This window comes from Salmo trutta, chromosome 21 (genome assembly GCF_901001165.1).
Source record: "Salmo trutta chromosome 21, fSalTru1.1, whole genome shotgun sequence".
NCBI classification, from domain to species: Eukaryota; Metazoa; Chordata; class Actinopteri; order Salmoniformes; family Salmonidae; genus Salmo; species Salmo trutta.
Genome location: NC_042977.1, coordinates 38287998 through 38306576, shown reverse-complemented (window position 1 = coordinate 38306576; position 18579 = coordinate 38287998). Strand labels below are relative to the sequence as shown.

The 18579-nt window shown below is 43.2% G+C and overlaps 1 pseudogene; it reads right to left on the bottom strand.

Moving 5' to 3' along the window:
* Positions 1 to 14975, bottom strand: part of LOC115157377 (calcium-binding mitochondrial carrier protein Aralar1-like) — a 41336-nt pseudogene extending 26361 nt beyond the window's left edge.
* Between the last annotated feature and the right edge of the window lie 3604 nt (positions 14976 to 18579).

Here is an 18579-nt window from a genome sequence, read left to right as displayed (position 1 = left end):
CATCCGTTACCTCAAACTTTTCTTGTCATAAGGGGTTACGTTTGAAAATAATTTGGGTATGGTAGTTTGTCTTTTAGCAGACGTTTTGGGAATCGGGCGACTGGAATCGGCAGTCTCACACATTCCTCCCATTCCACCGCGTGCTTCAGTTGCAGGTGATGGAAGCTGTTGGTTGTACTGCTGCTTTTCGTAGCAATTGTCTTTCGACACATTTTGCACAGGACATTCGTTTGGTGAACATCAGACCTCTTAAACCCGAAACATTTCCATATTTCTGAAAAAAACATTCCTGCCCTTCTTGGGATGATTTCATCCTCACGAGAGGCTGAGCTGGCTTCCTCACTTTCCATTTTGGTGGAACTCTTACCGCCACTACACTTCTCCGGTGTGGTTACAATTTGTGAAAGGCTGTCTAGGATTGTGATTGGTGGATAACCTCTGTGCACATGTTGTCAGGCAATTGGGACATGATTAGACTTTGGGCTGACAGAGAAGAGAGTGAGATTCTGCATTTGTAAAACGTTACAACAAAACATGGATTCATGCAATACAGGCATTTTTCATATCGCACTAAAACAAACTTGAATATATCAAATACTTCACAGCGTGTCAAATCAGAGGGCCTGTTGTCCGGACCTCTGGCAGTCTCTATGGGGGTGCCACAGGGTTCAATTCTCGGGCCGACTCTTTTCTCTGTATACATCAATGATGTCGCTCTTGCTGCTGGTGATTCTCTGATCCACCTCTACGCAGACGACACCATTCTGTATACCTCTGGCACTTCGTTGGACACTGTTAACTAACCTCCAGACGAGCTTCAATGCCATACAACTCTCCTTCCGTGGCCTCCAACTGCTCTTAAATGCAAGTAAAACTAAATGCATGCTCTTCAACCGATCGCTGCCCACACCTGCCCGCCCGTCTAGCGTCACTACTCTGGACGGTTCCGACTTAGAATATGTGGACAACTACAAATACCTAGGTATCTGGTTAGACTGTAAACTCTCCTTCCAGACCCACATTAAGCATCTCCAATCCAAAGTTAAATCTAGAATCGGCTTCCTATTTCGCAACAAAGCATCCTTCACTCATGTTGCCAAACATACCTTCAAAAGTCTGACTATCCTACCGATCCGTGACTTTGGCTATGTCATTTACAAAATAGCCTCCAAAACTCTACTCAGCAAATTGGATGCAGTCTATCACAGTGCCATCCGTTTTGTCACCAAAGCCCCATATACTACCCACCACTGCAACCTGTATGCTCTCGTTGGCTGGCCCTCGCTTCATATTCGTTGCCAAACCCACTGGCTCCAGGTCATCTATAAGTCTTTGCTAGGTAAAGCACCGCCTTATCTCAGCTCACTGGTCACCATAGCAGCACCCACCCGTAGCACGCGCTCCAGCAGGTATATTTCACTGGTCACCCCCAAAGCCAATTCCTCCTTTGGCCACCTTTACTTCCAGTTCTCTGCTGGCAATGACTGGAACGAATTGCAAAAATAAAAAAACAAAAAAAACTTTAAGAACCAGCTGTCAGAGCAGCTCACAGATCACTGCACCTGTATATAGCCCATCTGTAAATAGGCCATCCAACCACCCCATCCCCATACTGTTATTGTTATAATTTTTTTGCTCCTTTGCACCACAGTATCTCCACTTGCACATTCATCTTCTGCACATCTATCACTCCAGTGTTTAATTGCTAAATTGTAATTATTTCGCCACTATGGCCTATTTATTGCCTTACCTCATTTGCACACACCATATATAGACAGTTTCTCTATTGTGTTATTGACTGTATGTTTGTTTATTCCATGTGTTGTTGTTTGTGTCGCACTGCTTTGCTTTATCTTGGCCAGGTTGCAGTTGTAAATGAGAACTTGTTCTCAACTAGCCTACCTGGTTAAATATAGATGAAAAATGTTATATATATATATAAATAGAAACTTGATCGCCCTAACTAGAATCTGAAGTCAAATGTCTACTGATGATCTGGTGTTTCTGTCCACAACCAAGGAGGGCCTACAGCAGCACCTAGATCTTCTGCACAGATTCTGTCAGACCTGGGCCCTGATGGTAAATCTCATTAAGAGAAAAATAATGGTGTTCCAAAAAAGGTCCAGTTTCCAGGACCACAAAAAGCTGTGGACGATCTGAGAGACTAGGCAAGAAGGGCCTTCTACGCCATCAAAAGCAACAAAATGACATACCAATTAGGATCTGGCTTAAAATACTTGAATCAGTTATAGAACCCATTGCACTTTAATGGTTGTGATATCTGGGGTCCGCTCTCCAACCAAGAATTCACAAAAATGGGACAAACACCAAATTGAGGCTGCACACAGAATTCTGCAAAAACATCCTCCTTGTACAACATAAAAACACCAAATAATGCATGCAGAGCAGAATTAGGCAGATAAAAAAAAATAAGAGTAGATAAATTCTACAACCACCTAAAAGGAAGCAATTCCCTAACCTTCCATAACAAAGCCATCCCTACAGAGATGAAACTGGAGAGAAGTCCCCTAGCAAGCTGGTCCTGGGGCTCTGTTCACAAACAGACCCCACAGAGCCCCAAAACAGCAATACAATTACAGTGCATTCGGAAAGTATTCAGCCCCTTCTCTTTCTCACGTTACAGCTGTATTCTAAAATGGATTAAATCTACAAATACTCCATTATAACAAAGCAAAAACCGGTTTGACATTTTTGCACATTTATTAAAAATAAACAAATACATTTACATAAGTATTCAGACCCTTTGCTATGAGACAACAAATTGAGCTCAGCTGCATCCTGTTTCCATTGATCATCCTTGAGATGTTTCTACAACTTGGGAGTCCAACTGTGGTAAATTCAATTGATTGGACATGATTTGGAAAGGTACACACCTTTCTATATAAGGTCCCAAAGTTGACAGTGAATGTCAGAGAAAAAACTAAGCCAAGAGGTCGAAGGAATTGTCCGTAGAGCTCCGAGAAAGGATTAAGTCCAGGCACAAATCTGGTGAAGGGTACCAAAAAATGTTGCAGCATTGAAGGTCCCCAAGAACAGTGGCTGGCTGCCCGACCAAACTGAGCAATCAGGGGATAAGGGCCTTGGTCAGGGATGTGACCAAGAACCCAAAGGTCAATGACAGAGCTCCAGAGTTCCTCTGTGGAAATGGGAGAACTTTCTAGAACAGTGGTTCCCAAACTTCTTATAGTCCCATACCCCTTCAAACATTCAACCTCCAGTTGCGTACCCCCTCTAACACCAGGGTCAGCACACTCTCAAATAATGTTTTTTTGACATCATTGTAAGCCTGCCACACACACACACACACACACACACACACTATACAATACATTTATTAAACACAAGAATGAGTGTGAGTTGTCACAACCCAGCTCATGGGAAGTGACAAAGAGCTCTTACAGAACCAGGGCACAAATAACAATATACTAATAATCAATAATTTCTCTTTATTTAGCCATCTTACATATAAAACCTTATTTGTTCATCAAAAATTGTGAATAACTCACCACGGGTTAATGAGAAGTGTGTGCTTGAACGGATGCACATAACTCTGCAATGTTGGGTTGTATTGGAGAGAGTCTCAGTCTTAAATAATTTTCCACACACAATCTGTGCCTGTATTTAGTTGTCATGCTAGTGAGGGCCGAGAATCCACTCTCACATAGGTACGTGGTTGTAAAGGGCATCAGTGTCTTAACAGCGAGATTTGCCATGGCAAGATACTCTGAGCGCAACCCAATCCAGAAATCTGTCAGTGGCTTCTGATTAAATAAAATTCACAGAACCGCTTGTTGCAATTTCGATGAGGCTCTCTTGTTCAGATATCGGCAAGTGGACTGGAGGCAGGGCATGAAAGGGACAACGAGCCAGTTGTTTGTGTCATCCATTTCAGGAAAGTACCTGTGTAATTGCGCACCCAACTCACTCAGGTGCTTCACTATATCACATTTGACATTGTCCGTAAGCTTGAGTTCATTTGCACACAAAAGAAAATATCATACAATGATGGAAAGACCTGCGTCCTTGTTAATGCAGACAGAAGAGCACCAACTTCTTAATCATAGCCTCAATTTTGTCCGACACATTGAATATAGCTGTCCCTGTAATCCTAGATTCAGATCATTCAGGAGAGAAAAAACATCCCCCAGATAGGCCAGTTGTGTGAGAAACGTATCATCATGCAAGCGGTAAGACAAGTGAAAATTATGGTCAGTAAAGAAAATCTAGCTCGTCTCTCAATTTAAAAAAAATCCATCAATACTCTGCCCCTTGATAACCAGCACACTTCTGTATGTTGTAAAAGCGTTACATGGTCGCTGCCCATATCATTGCATAGCGCAGAAAATACACAAGAGTTCAAGGACCTTGCATTAAAACAACAATCGCATAGGGGGCAGTATTGTCACTTTCGGAAAAAATACGTGCCCATATTAAACTGCATCCTACTCAAACTCAGAAGCTAGGATATGCATATTATTAGTAGATTTGGATAGAAAACACTGAAGTTTCTAAAACTGTTTGAATGATGTATGTGAGTATAACAGAACTCATATGGCAGGCAAAAACCTGACAAAAATCCTACCAGGAAGTGGAGTTCTGATGCGTGGGCTCTTTTCAAGTCATTGCCTATCGAACACACAGTGACGTAGTAATCATTGTGCACTTACTAAGGCTTCCACTAGATGTCAACATTCTTTAGAAAGTTCTTTGAGGCGTCTACGATGAACAGAGACCGAACAAGGCGGCTGGGAAGTTGTAGACCCAGGGAAGGACATCAGTTCATTGGCGCGCATTCATGCGAGGGGTAGCTGTGTTCCAAAACGTTTTTCAAGACACCGGAACCGTCCGGTTGGAATATTACTGAATTTTCACGTTCTAAAGGCCCTAAAGATTGATGCTTTACAACGTTTGACATATTTGAACGAACCTAAATAGATTTTTTATTTTTTACTTTTCATCGTGAACTTTTGGGCGCGCTTCCAACATTTGGAGTAGCTGAACTGAACGTGCGAATAACAAGGAGCTATTTGGACATAAACTCCATGGGACCTGGGATTCCTGGAAGTGCATTCTGATGAAGATCATCAAAGGTAAGTGAATATTTCTAATGCTATTTAATATTTTAGATAACTCCAAAACGGCGGCTCTCTGTATTGCCTAGTGTGTTTTTCTGAGCGCAGTACTCAGATTATTGCAAAGTGTGCTTTCCCAGTAAAGTTATTTTGAAATCTGTCAATGCGGTTGCATAAAGGAGATGTTCATCTATAATTCTTCGAATGACAGTATATTATTTAACAACGTTTATGACGAGTATTTTTGTAAATTGTAGTGCTGATTTTGAGGGAAAATATTTTCTGAACGTCACGCGCCAATGTAAAATGCTGTTTTTAGATATAAATATGAACTTTATCGAACAAAAAATGCATGTAGTGTAACATGATGTCCTAGGAGTGTCATCTGATGAAGATCGTCAAAGGTTAGTGCTTCATTTAGCTGTGTTTTGGGTATTTGTGATGCATGCTAGTTGCTTGGAAATGGCTGTGTGGTTATTTGATTCTATGTACTCTCCTAACATAATCTAATGTTTTGCTTTCGCTGTAAAGCCTTTTTGAAATCGGACAACGTGGTTTGATTCAGGAGAAGTGTATCTATAAAATGGTGTAAAATAGTCCTATGTTTGAGAAATTGAAATTATTAGATTTGTGGTTTTGAATCTGGCACTCTGATTTTTCACTGGCTGTTGTCAAACTCAGTCCTGGTTACGGGATCGTTGTCGTAAGATTAACAAAGTTAACAATTTTTACTGTAAGTGTCCATAAAGTCTTTCAAGTGGTCAGGCATTCCCTTGGCAGCAAGAGCCTCTCGGTGGTTGCTGCAGTGTACACAAGTGGCGTCGGGAGCAACTGCTTGCACGCGCATTACCACTCCACTATGTCTCCCTGTCATGGCTTTTGCATCTTCAGTAGAGATACCAACATGAGCAGCAGCTACGTTTGGCTACATACAGACCATTAGTGGAATTCCTGCGAGAGAGTAACGGTTAATGTGATTGGATTATTTAATTTTTTGACATTGTGTTATTTCGCTGAATACGATGGTTTAATTGTATTTTTGGCAGTGAAACGAGGCTACTCAGGCGAGAAAAAAACCTCACCCAAATGTATAGCCCCGTTTGAAAATTAGATTTAAATTATTATTATTATTTTTTTTTAATGTGAATCACATTTTTATTTGGTGTACCCCTGACGGCATTGCGCGTACCCCCAGTTTGGGAATACCTTTTCTTGAAGGACAACCATCTCCGTAGTGCTTCACAAATCAGGCCAGATGGAAACCACTCTGTAAAAAGCACAACAGCCCACTTGGAGTTGCCAAAAGGAACCTAAAGAACTCTCAGATTATGGAAAACAAGATTCTCTGGTCTCATGAAACCAAGATTAAACTCTTTGGCCTGAACTCCAAGAGTCACGTCTGGAGAAAACCAGGCACCGCTCATCTCCTGAAAGATGGCGGTCGGAGGGTAGGGCTGCCGTCGTATCGGCTCTCAACCAACCATGTTATTTTCTTTCTTTTCGCGTTGTTCGTAACTTGTTTTGTACATAATGTTGCTGCTACCGTCTCTTATGACCGAAAATAACTTCTAGACATCAGAACTTGGATTACGCACCTCAAGTTGGACGAGGAGTTCTTCAATGAGTGAGACGCGAGGGATATAGTATGGACCCCCGACCAGGCCCAGATCCCCGTGACTCGCAGGAAAAGGAAACAGATTTCGCGGATCATGTGACCAGTGGCTAATCTGCCCTTGCCTTCCGTTCTGTAAGCTAACCTTCAATCATTGGAAAATAAATGAGACTAACAAAGCACGTATATCCTACCAACAGGACATTAAAACTATTATCTTATGTTTCACCGAGTTGTGGCTGAACGACGACATTAAGAACAGACAGCTGGCGGGTTATACATTATCGGCAGGAGAGAACAGCTGTAAACAACAGCTGGTGCACGGAAGTCTCAAGGTTTTGCTCGCCTGAGGTAGAGTATCTCATGATAAACTGAAGACCACACTATCTAACTAGAGAGTTCATTGGTATTTTTCGTAGATGTCTACATACCACCACAGACCGAGGCTGGCGCTAAAACCGCAGTCAATGAGCTGTATTCCGCCATAATCAAACAGGAAATGCTAATGCAGAGGCGGCGCTGCTAGTGGCTGGAGACTTTAATACAGGGAAACTTAAATCAGTTTAACCTAATTTCTATCAGCATGTTAAAATGTGCACCCAGAGGAAAAACAATTCTAGACCACCTTTACTCCACACAGACACGTACAAAGCCCTCCCTCGCCCTCCATTTGGCAAATCTGACCATAACTCTATCCTCCTGATTCCTGCTTACAAGCTAAAATTAAAGCAGGAAGCACCAGTGACTCGGTCAACAAAAAAAAGTGGTCAGATGAAGCAGATGCTAAGCTACAGGACTGTTTTGCTAGCACAGACTGGAATATGCTCCGAGATGCTTCCGATGGCATTGAGGAGTAAAACACATCAGTCACTGGCTTCATCAATAAGCGCATCAAGGACGTCATCCCCACAATGACTGTACGTACATACCCCAACCAGAAGCCATGGATTACAGGCAGCATCCGCACTGAGCAAAAGGTTAGAGCTGCCGCTTTCAAAAGCAGTGACACGAGCCTACCAGACAAGCTAAACAAGTAACAACGAAATATGCATGAGAGCATCAGCTGTTCCGGACGACTGTGTGATCACGCTCTCCACAGCCGATGTAAGACCTTTAAACAGGTCAAATTTCACAGACGGATTACCAGGACGTGTACTCAAGAGCATGCGCTGACCAACTGGCAAGTGTCTTCACTGACATTTTCAACCTCTCTCCGAGTCTGTAATACCAACACGTTTCAAGCAGACCACCATAGTCCCTGTGCCCAAGAACACTAAGGTAACCTGCCTAAATGACTACCGACCCGTAGCACTCACGTCTGTAGCAATGAAGTGCTTTGAAAAGCTGGTCATGGCTCACATCAACACCATCATCCCAGAAGCCCTAGACCCACTCCAATTTGCATACCGCAGATCCCCAGATGATGCAATCTCTATTGCACTCCACACTGCCCTTTCCCACCTGGACAAAATGAACACCTATGTAAGAATGATATTCATTGACTACAGCTGAGCGTTCAACAACATAGTGCCCTCAAAGCACAATAAGCTAAGGACCCTGGGACTAAACACCTCCCTCTGCAACTGGATCCTGGACTTCCTGACTGGCCGCCCCGAGGTGGTGAAGGTAGGTAACAACACATCTGCCACGCTGATCCTCAACACAGGGGCCCCTAAGGGGTGCGTGCTCAGTCCCCTCCTGTACTCCCTGTTCACCCATGACTGTACGGCCAGGCACAACTCCAACACCATCATTAAGTTTGCCGATGACAACAGTGGTAGGCCTAATCACCGACGAGACAGCCTATAGGGAGGTGGTCAGACCTGACCATGTGGTGCAAGGAAAACAACCTCTCCTTCAACGTGATCAAGACAAAGGAGATGATTGTGGACTACAGGAAAAGGAGGAACGAGCACGCCCCCATTCTCATCGACAGGGCTGTAGTGGAGCAGGTTGAGAGCTTCAAGTTCCTTGGCGTCCACATCACCGTCAAACTAACATGGTCCAAGCACACCAAGACAGTCGTGAAGAGGGCACGACAAAACGTATTCCCCCTCAGGAGACTGAAAAGATTTGGCATGGCATCCTCAAAAGGTTTAACAGCTGCACCATCGAGAGCATCCTGACAGGTTGCATCCCTGCCTGGAATGGCAACTGCTAAGCCTCCGACCGCAAGGCACTACAGAGGGTAGTGCGTACGGCCCAGTACATCACCGGGGCCAAGCTTTCTGCCATCCAGGACTTCCATACCAGGCGGTGTCAGAGGAAGGCCCTAAAAATTGTCAAAGACCCCAGCCACCCTAGTCAGACTGTTCTCTCTGCTACCGCATGGCAAGCGGTACCGGAGCGCCAAGTCTAGGTCTAAGAGGCTTCTAAACAGCTTCTACCCCCAAGCCATAAGACTCCTGAACAGCTAATCAAATGGCTACCCAGACTATTTGCATTTCCCCTCCCCCAAGCTGCTGCTGCTACTACTACTACTACTACTACTACTACTACTGTCTGTTATTATCTATGCATAGACATTTTGATGACTCTACCTACATGTACATAATTACCTCGACACTGGTACCCCCGCACATTGACACATTGTACCAGTACCCCTGTATATAGCCCCGCAATTGTTATTTACTGCTGCTCTTTAATACTTTTTAAAATGTTTTTATTAACTGCATTGTTGGTTAAGGGCTTGTAAGTAAGTATTTCACTGTAAGGTCTACCTGTTATATTCGGCGCATGTGACAAATAAAATTAGATTTCAATGCCATCCCTACGGATGGTGGCAGCATCATGCTGTGGGGATCTATTTCAGAGGCAGGGATTGGGAGACTAGTCAGGATTGAGGGAAAGATGAATGGAGCAATGTACATTGAGATCCTTAATGAAAACATTCTCCAGAGCGCTCAGGACCTCAGACTGGGGCGAAGGTTCACCTTCCAACAGGACAACGACCCTAAGCACACAGCCAAGACAACACATGAGCGGCTTTGGGACAAGTCTTTGAATGTCCTTGAGTGGCCCAGCCAGAGCCCGTACTTGAACCCGATCAAACATCTCTGGAGAGACCTGAAAATAGCAGTGCAGTGACATTCCCCATCCAACCTGACAGAGCTTGAGAAGATCTGCAGAGAAGAATGGGAGAAACGCCCCAAATACAGGTATGCCAAGCTTGAAGCGTCATACCCAAGAAGACTCGAGGCTGTAATCGCTGCCAAATAATTACTTGACACATTGGAAAAAAATTAACAAAAAAAACCTGCGTAAACTACAATGCTATTTGGCCATAAACAGAGAGTACACAGACTCAGTGAGCATAGCCTTTGTTATTGAGAGGCCACTGTAGGCAGACCTGGCTCTCAAGACAAGACAGATTCAAGATTCGTGACCTGTTGCCACAAGAAAAGGGCAACCAGTGAAGAACAAACACCATTGTAAATACAACCCATATGCATTTCCCTTTTGTACTTTAACACATTGCACATTGTTACAACACTGCATATAGCCATAATATGATGTTTAAAATGTCTCTATACCTTTGGTACTTCTGTGAGTGTAATGTTTACTATAAATTTTTTATTGCTTATTATCTATTTCATTTGCTTTGGCAATGTAAACATATGTGAATAAATGCAAATAAAGCTATTTGAATTGAAATGAGACACAGGAGAGAGAGAAATAGAAAGGGAAAGATACAAGGCAGGAAGCTTGAGCAACTGTTCAACAGAAAAAGAGAGATAACAGAGAGAGAGAAGGGAGGCAGCTCTTTACCCATCTTTTGGTGAAGAGAGGGTGTGCGAAGATAAACAAAGAGGAGGACAACAGAGAGAGGGTGAATGTTGGCAGCTCCTTACCCGTCCTTGGTGGTATCAGCTACACCTGCGATGAGCTGGACAGTTTTGGGGTTGTGGTGGATCTGTGTGTGCAGGCCCAGGTATTTCTGCACAAAGTCCCCCGGGGTCATCAACTTCTCGCCATCTGCATCCACCACACTGGCATGCTGGAGGGGTTATGACAGACAGAGTCCCACTGGGTTCCTTCCTTGTACTGTTATAACAATCATAACCCTGAGAATTATAAACTCCTCTGTCATGCTTAGAAGGGTTACGACAGAATCCCACATCACATCATGTTGAGTTTCCTGCTAAACACTGACATGTTGAGGGGGGTTAGGACAGGATGCATACAGGGGGAGTTTGGGTTCCTGACTCTTATCCACCACACTGGCACGCTAAGGTGGTTCTAAATGTGACTCTTACTTCTTCCCGGGTAGACACACACGATAAGGGCATTGATTTTGTTAAGGCCTCACACTCTGGCAGTATAACCTGTGCACTGTGTGTAGACACTGTGTGAACAACTGGAAAGCCTATATACATAAGATAAGCTCAATCAATGAGCATCCCTCTCCAAATATAACTACGTATGACAATAGCCACAGGAAGTAGTTTGTGGGTGCTGCAATTTTTTCTTGCCCCTGTCTATATCAGACCACTAACACAGGACTAGTAAAGACCCAGTGCACTACTTTTGTGAAAATAATTTAAACTAAATGTGAGTGTTTACCAGCATGTGACTTGAGTTTGATAATTATCTGTACAGAACAGTTAATATGAAAATACTTGTGGAATATAAAAATACTTCCTTGAAATGTTTTCCAGTCTCTTGAAATACTTTGCAAATGCAACTTTTTCTACGTGAAAATGACCATTTCAGTTTCTTTTACATTTTAGTAGATGCTCTTATCCAGAGAAAATAACAGTAGTGAGTGTATACATATTCATACTGGCCCCCCATTGGAATCGAACCCACAACCCTAGCATTGCAAGCGCTATGCTCTACCAACTGAGCCACATCACCACAAACCACTTGATGTCTCAATGTACTAAATGTTTTTCCATCATGGTGATGAAGTCTACAGGTACAAACCTAGATGACCTGCCTATGTACAATACAGTAATATTCATTTACATTAAGTGGTTTGTAAGGAGGGTAAATTAATACTGTACAAAGTAGTTGTTTTTCATGTTAAATTATCAAGAATATTTAATTTGATGTAAATGTTTGAGGACAGGGTTTTGTTCTTTCTGGATTCCATTAGAATGACAGAATCACAGAGAAAGGGACATAGCAACAACTCTTACAATTCCAACTATTGAATCCTGTAAGTTACTGTTCTTCATTATACAACCACCTTTTTTGCCAAAGCGGAGATTGAATGATTTTTTGCCGTGCAACAGATATCTATATTGGTCCGCTAATACTAGTAAAGGTCCAGTGCACCACTTTTTAATACAGCAAAAAAAAATATTCTGATTTTTCAGGGGGTGCTTCAGCACCCTCAGCACACCTACCCGCAGTTATGCATATGACTTGACATGTCCGACTGACAACTAAAAGGTGAACTAGCCTATTTACAAGGATTCCGATTCCTTAGAGGAATAAGAACTTTGCAGAAAGTATTTTGTGTAAGGTCTCTTTACCTAACCTTTCATTTGAGTAATTTAGCAGACACTCTTATCCAGAGCAACTTACAGGAGCAATTAGGGTTAAGAACCTAGCTCAAGGGCACACTGACCAATTTTTCATCTAGTTGGCTCGGACTAGCTGTTGCCCCAGCTTTGTGAGCTAAGCCATCTTAGGCTTTATGTTATGTTTTCAATAGCTCTATTAGCCCGTACGAGGCACTGACTGCTGTTTCATCCACAGAGCCATGAAGGATCAAGCACAACAGTGTGCAATTGTAAATACACTTTAGAAGAGCCCTTATTTATGTTCAACATGGAACTCACAGCTTAAGCGGGTTCTGAGAAATGCTGAATACTGTACAATCTTTCAACTAATACATGACCTCTAAACTCTTACATGACATACAGTATGTAAAATGTGTATAACCCCCCTTTGTATAGCCTAATGTACCATCTGCTGACTGACCAGGTGAAAGCTATGATTTCTTATTGATGTCACTTGTTAAATCCACTTCAATCAGTGTAGATGAAGGAGAGGAGACAGGTTAAAGAAGGATTTGTAAGCCTTAAGACATTGTGTATGTGTGCCATTCAGAAGGTGAATGGGCAAGACAACATATTTTTCTGCCTTTGAACAGGGTATGGTAGTAGGTGCCAGGCGCACTCGTTTGTGTGTGTCAAGAATTGCAATGCTACTGGGTTTTTCACGTTCAACAGTTTCCCGTGTGTATCAAGAATGGTTCACCACACAAAGGACATCCAGCCAACTTGACACAACTATGGGTACCATTGGAGTCAAGATGTGCCAGTATCCCTGTGGAATTCTTTTGACACCTTGTAGAGTCCATGCCCCAATAAATTGAGCCTGTTCTGAGGGCAAAGTGGGTGCAACTCAATATTAGGAAGGTGTTCCTAATGTTTTGTACACAGTGTATAGGTGCCCTGCCAGGGAGGGAAACAACAGGCAGAACTGACAGCCCTCCCATGACTTAATGCCGACGATGACACAGTGTGAACACACAGGCATTTAGCTTTGTAATTCAGCCGATAGATGCTTGCTTACTCCATCACAGAATGCCTGCCACATTCAAACACAGGCAAATGTCACATGACTCAAGCTATGGCAGAGGGATTTCTTGTGGCAAGGTTAACTGACACTGACGTTTGCTACCAGCCGGGCACCCATGCCATGCCCATGCATGATACAGCCTGCCCTTCTCAGTGATTTAATGCATAGGGTGCATTCTACTCTATAGCCTCTTCTCCATGTAGAACAGATGAAGAGGAAACACTATTGAGATACACAGTAATGGTGAATGGTGTATGTTGTGTGTATTTTGGTATTTTATTAGGATTCCTATTAGCTGTTGCGAAAGCTGCAGCTACTCTTCTTAAGGTCCACACAAAACATTTAATAATACTGAACATTAATAGACAAGAACAGCTCAAGGACAGAACAACATAAAGTGTGTGGGTTGGTCTTTAAAGAGCATAGTGAGACAGCTCCCCACAAGATTCCCTCAAGCTAAATCATGACTTCAGTTCACCCTGGGGGGATAGTGACCCTAGATGTTTCCCCAAGGAACTGAACTATAGTCCGTTTCGCATCATCTTCCTGATGGTGGAGGTTAGGGTTTAGGGAGGGTAGCTGATTCCAAGCTGTGATTGTGAGTCACTTTGTATATAAACTGTGCATGTGCATAGTGATCATTTGAGGCTGACTAAAGTTGAAGGCCAAAGAGTTGTTCTTACCTTCTGAAAGATAACCTTCAACTCGCTCGGGTCTGCCCGTTTGGTGGACTGCACCTGCCAAGCAATATGATAAAGATAAAAATGTTAAAGGTAATGACCCGTTCTGCAGCAAAAACAAATACACAGCGGCTAGTTACATTTACATAATGTAAACTGTTAACTAACTAGCTGTTTGGTTTTGTATTCAATACTAGCTAGCTGACACTGAGATAAAGTGTGTCTCCTTGCAATTGGAAATTACAAATGAAAAGATTCCAAAAGCAAACAGAGGACTTGAAAGACTGCTATCCTACAAGACATATCATTATTGTCAAAACGAATGCTAATGCAAAGTATCACACCAACTGTTACTGCAGGTGAGTTGACCAGGAAATCCTGCTACTGCTAACTAGCTAGCTACTGGCTAGTTAGCTACAGTAACGTTACTCAAAATACGAAGACACAAACCCTTCTTCAAATGACTCGTTAGGTTTAAAACAGCAAAGAGCAGCGCGGATAAGAGGGTATTTAGACACACGATGGTAGTTGAGTGATGTGGTTGTCATTATTGCACAATCTTGCGAGTTAGTAGATAGCTAGTATCGCAATGTTAATCAGATGTAGACGCTAGCCTTATCGCTAACTCCGCCTTGTGGATGTTCATTCAAGGCCAGAGACCGGGCGTTACCGCAGTGATGCAAGGAGCAATGAATGCCCTACACCCGCCAAAAACAGACTCAAATAATCCCTTAAACGATATAGTCATATACCCAATACAAAACAGATAAAACATGCAGACAACATTAAAAGCGATTTCTGAAACGTAAAGCAAGCGATGCCGAAGTCACCTTGACCGCCATGTTGGTTTTGACGTCACGTACAGTTAGCTAGCGCAGGCGCTTTCACTGCAGAATTCCAAATAAATGAAACGAAAAGCAAAGTCCGGTCTAATCTGAGACGATTGCATCAACCCCACTAGTCTAGTCTCGTGCGTGTCCCTCTGACTCTGTTCTAAAAGTGTGTGTGTATGTGTCTCTTCAGCTGTAGCGGTCGTGGTTCGAGCATTCCAAGGGTGATGTAAGGACGTTTCTATTGCACAGTGTCTAAGCCTGAGTGAAAAGTGAAAACAGACTGCTAGCTATTCAGACCAATCGAATAATTAACCTTGCCACAAAAATACAGTAGCCTATTTGTGGGAGAACAAATATTGCATAGCATAACCGTGGGAAATCGAGGTACTGCACCCCCTGAAAAATCATTATAAAAAAATGATTACAAAAAAAAATATATATAGTGTAAGGTAGGCACAGTCGATAGCGCGCCGGACTTCGGGCTTGAAGGTCGAGGGTTCGAGACCTGCTCCCTGCCTGTTCAATACAATATTTTTTTTTTTATTAAGATTTTTGCACTGAGCCTTTAATTCTCCTGCAAACTACTTCCTATGTTGCATATACCAATATGCTACACATCATTCAACCATAGGCTCTCTCAGAGACTGAAACTAACTCAACCTGATTGACCAGAGAAAAACATGCAGCAGGAGCCTAAACCAATAACACACATCTTGTAATGTTATGTTAGGCCTAACTTGTGAAAGCCATTTCAACTAAAGGTTATGTTGACTAGTTTATTGATAGGCCCTGAATTCAAATGGTACGTTTTCCTATCCCATTGTTCCCCAGGTTGAAATAGAAATTGGAAACCAAACCTATAAGCAATGTGTGTAAACTTCCCCCCTTTTCGAAGATCTGAAATCAGTTTAAAGCTGACACCCATTTGCCAAGCCCAGGCCAGAACACAGTGTGCCTTAACTCTGCTGTAATCCAGTTAAGTGCAGCGGGCTTTAATGGGAACTGTCTCATGTGTAACAAGGAAAGAGGAGAATAGCCAACTGGGACACTATCTGCTCTGTCCTGTTTTTCTCTCTCTCAATTCAATTTCAATTTAAGGGGAAACATATGTTTACAGTGGCACAGAAAGTGAAATAGATAATAAACAAAAGTCAAATTAACAATAAAAACAGTAAACATTACACTAATAAAAGTTCCAAAATATTTCAAATGTCATTATGTCTATATACAGTGTTGAAATGATAAATAGTTAAAGTACAAAAGGGAAAATAAATAAACATAAATATAGGTTGTATTTATAATGGTGTTTGTTCTTCGCTGGTTGCCCTTTTCTTGTGGCAACAGGTCACAAATCTTGCTGCTGTGGTTGCACACTGTGGTATTTCACCCAATAGATATGGGAGTTTATCAAAATGTATTTGTAGGTCTGTGTAATCTGAGGGAAATATGTGTCTCTAATATGGTCATACATTTGGCAGGAGGTTAGGAAGTGCAGCTCAGTTTCCACCTCATTCTGCTGGCAGTATGCACATAGCCTGTCTTCTCTTAAGAGCAAGGTCTTCCCTTCGACAGCCTTCCTCAATAGCAAGGCTATGCTCACTGAGTCTGTACATAGTCAAAGATTTCCTTAATTTTGGGTCAGTCACAGTGGTCAGGTATTCTGCCACCGTGCACTCTCTGTTTAGGGCCAAATAGCATTGTAGTTAGCTCTGTTTTTTTGTAAATTCTTTCCAATGTGTCAAGTAATTTTCTTTTTGTTTTGTCATGATTTGGTTGGGTCTAATTGTGTTGCTGTCCTTGGGCTCTGTGGGTTCTGTTTGTGTTTGTCCATATCACCGGATTCCTACCGCAAACTCTGAACCCTTTCATCTGGATCATGGCAGCTAGCTAACCGCAACCCGGGTTGACTACTCCTGGCTAACGTTTCTGTCCCGGAGCAAGCACCAACAAGCCTGGGGCTAGCCCATGCTAGACCCATCTCCCGGCTAGGGCTCCTGGGCTACTCCTAAAGCCCACTCCTCGGCTACAATATCTGGACCCCTTCTACTGCCGGTATGGGGCACGGAACCCCGCCGATCCTTCATGACTGGAATACCGACATAATCTGCCCGAGGATCCCAACAGGCCCCTCGGGCGCGACGTCCCCTGAAGGCCCATTCTGCTAACCGCGGCCTGCTAGCTATCTATAGCATATTGGACTGATATCTGATCCACCGGCCAGTTTCTTGGACCACTATGCCCATTTTGCCAATTGGACTTGGACCCCTCTGCTACTTGGAACCCTACTAATTCCACAAATGGTCTATCAACATCACCGCGCGAGGAGGCAAAAACAGACTTTCCCCCATCGTGACATCCCTCTAAGGCCCTTATGCTAGCTTGCTAGCCCCGGCCTGCTAACTGCTAGCTTGCTAGCCCCGGCCTGCTAACTGTCTGAATCACCGTGTCCCCAGCTAGCCCAACCACTCACTGGACCCATACGATCACTTGGCTACGCATGCCTCTCCCTAATATCAATATGCCTTGTCCATTACTGTCCTGGTTAGTGATTACTGTCTTATTTAACTGTAGAGCCTATAGCCCTGCTCAATATGCCTTAACTAACCATGTTGTTCCACCTCCCACATATGCGATGACATCACCTAGTTTAAACGTCTCTCTTCATTACTCAATGCCTAGGTTTACCTCCAATGTACTCTCTTCCTACCATACCTTTGTCTGTACGTTATGCCTTGAATCTATGCTATCGTGCCCAGAAACCTACTCCCTTTACTCTCTGTTCCGAACGTGCTAGACAGCCAGTTCTTATAGCCTTTAGCCGTACCCTTATCCTACTTCTCCTCTGTTCCTCTGGTGATGTAGAGGTTAATCCAGACCTGCAGTGCCTAGCTCCACTCCTACTCCCCAGGTGCTCTCATTTGTTGACTTCTGTAACCGTAAAAGCCTTGGTTTCATGCATGTTAACATTAGAAGCCTACTCCCTAAGTTTGCTTTATTCACTGCTTTAGCACATTCTGCCAACCCGGATGTCTTAGCCGTGTCTGAATCCTGGCTTAGGAAAACCACCAAAAACCCTAAAATTTCCATCCCTAACTATAACATTTTCCGCCAAGATAGAATTGCTAAAGGGGGCGGTGTTGCAATCTACTGCAGAGATAGCCTGCAGAGTTCTATCTTACTATCCAGGTCTGTACCAAAACAACTCGAGCTTCTACTTCTAAAAATTCACCTTTCCAGAAACAAGTCTCTTACCATTGCCGCTTGCTATAGACCACCCTCTGTCCCCAGCTGTGCCCTGGACTCCATATGTGAATTGATTGCCCCCCATCTATCTTCTGAGCTCGTGCTGCTAGGTGAACTAAACTGGGACATACTTAACACCCCGACCATCCTACAATCTAAGCTTGATGCCCTCAATCTTACACAAATTATCAATGAACCTACCAGGTACAACCCCAAATTCGTAAACACGGGCACCCTCATAGATATCATCCTAACTAACTCGCCCACCAAATACACCTCTGCTGTTTTCAACCAAGAACTCAGCGATCACTGCCTCATTGCCTGCATCCGTAATGGGTCTGCAGTCAAACGACCACCCCTCATCACTGTCAAACGCTCCCTAAAACATTTCTGCGAACAGGTCTTTCTAATTGACCTGGCCGGGGTATCCTGGAATGACGCATGATGCATTAGCATCGAATATCCCCCCTGTATGCAACTTTTTAGGGAAGTTAGGAACCAATATATATAGGCAGTTAGGAAAGCTAAGGCTAGCTTTTTCAAACAGAAATTTGCATCCTGTAGTACAAACTCAAAAAAGTTCT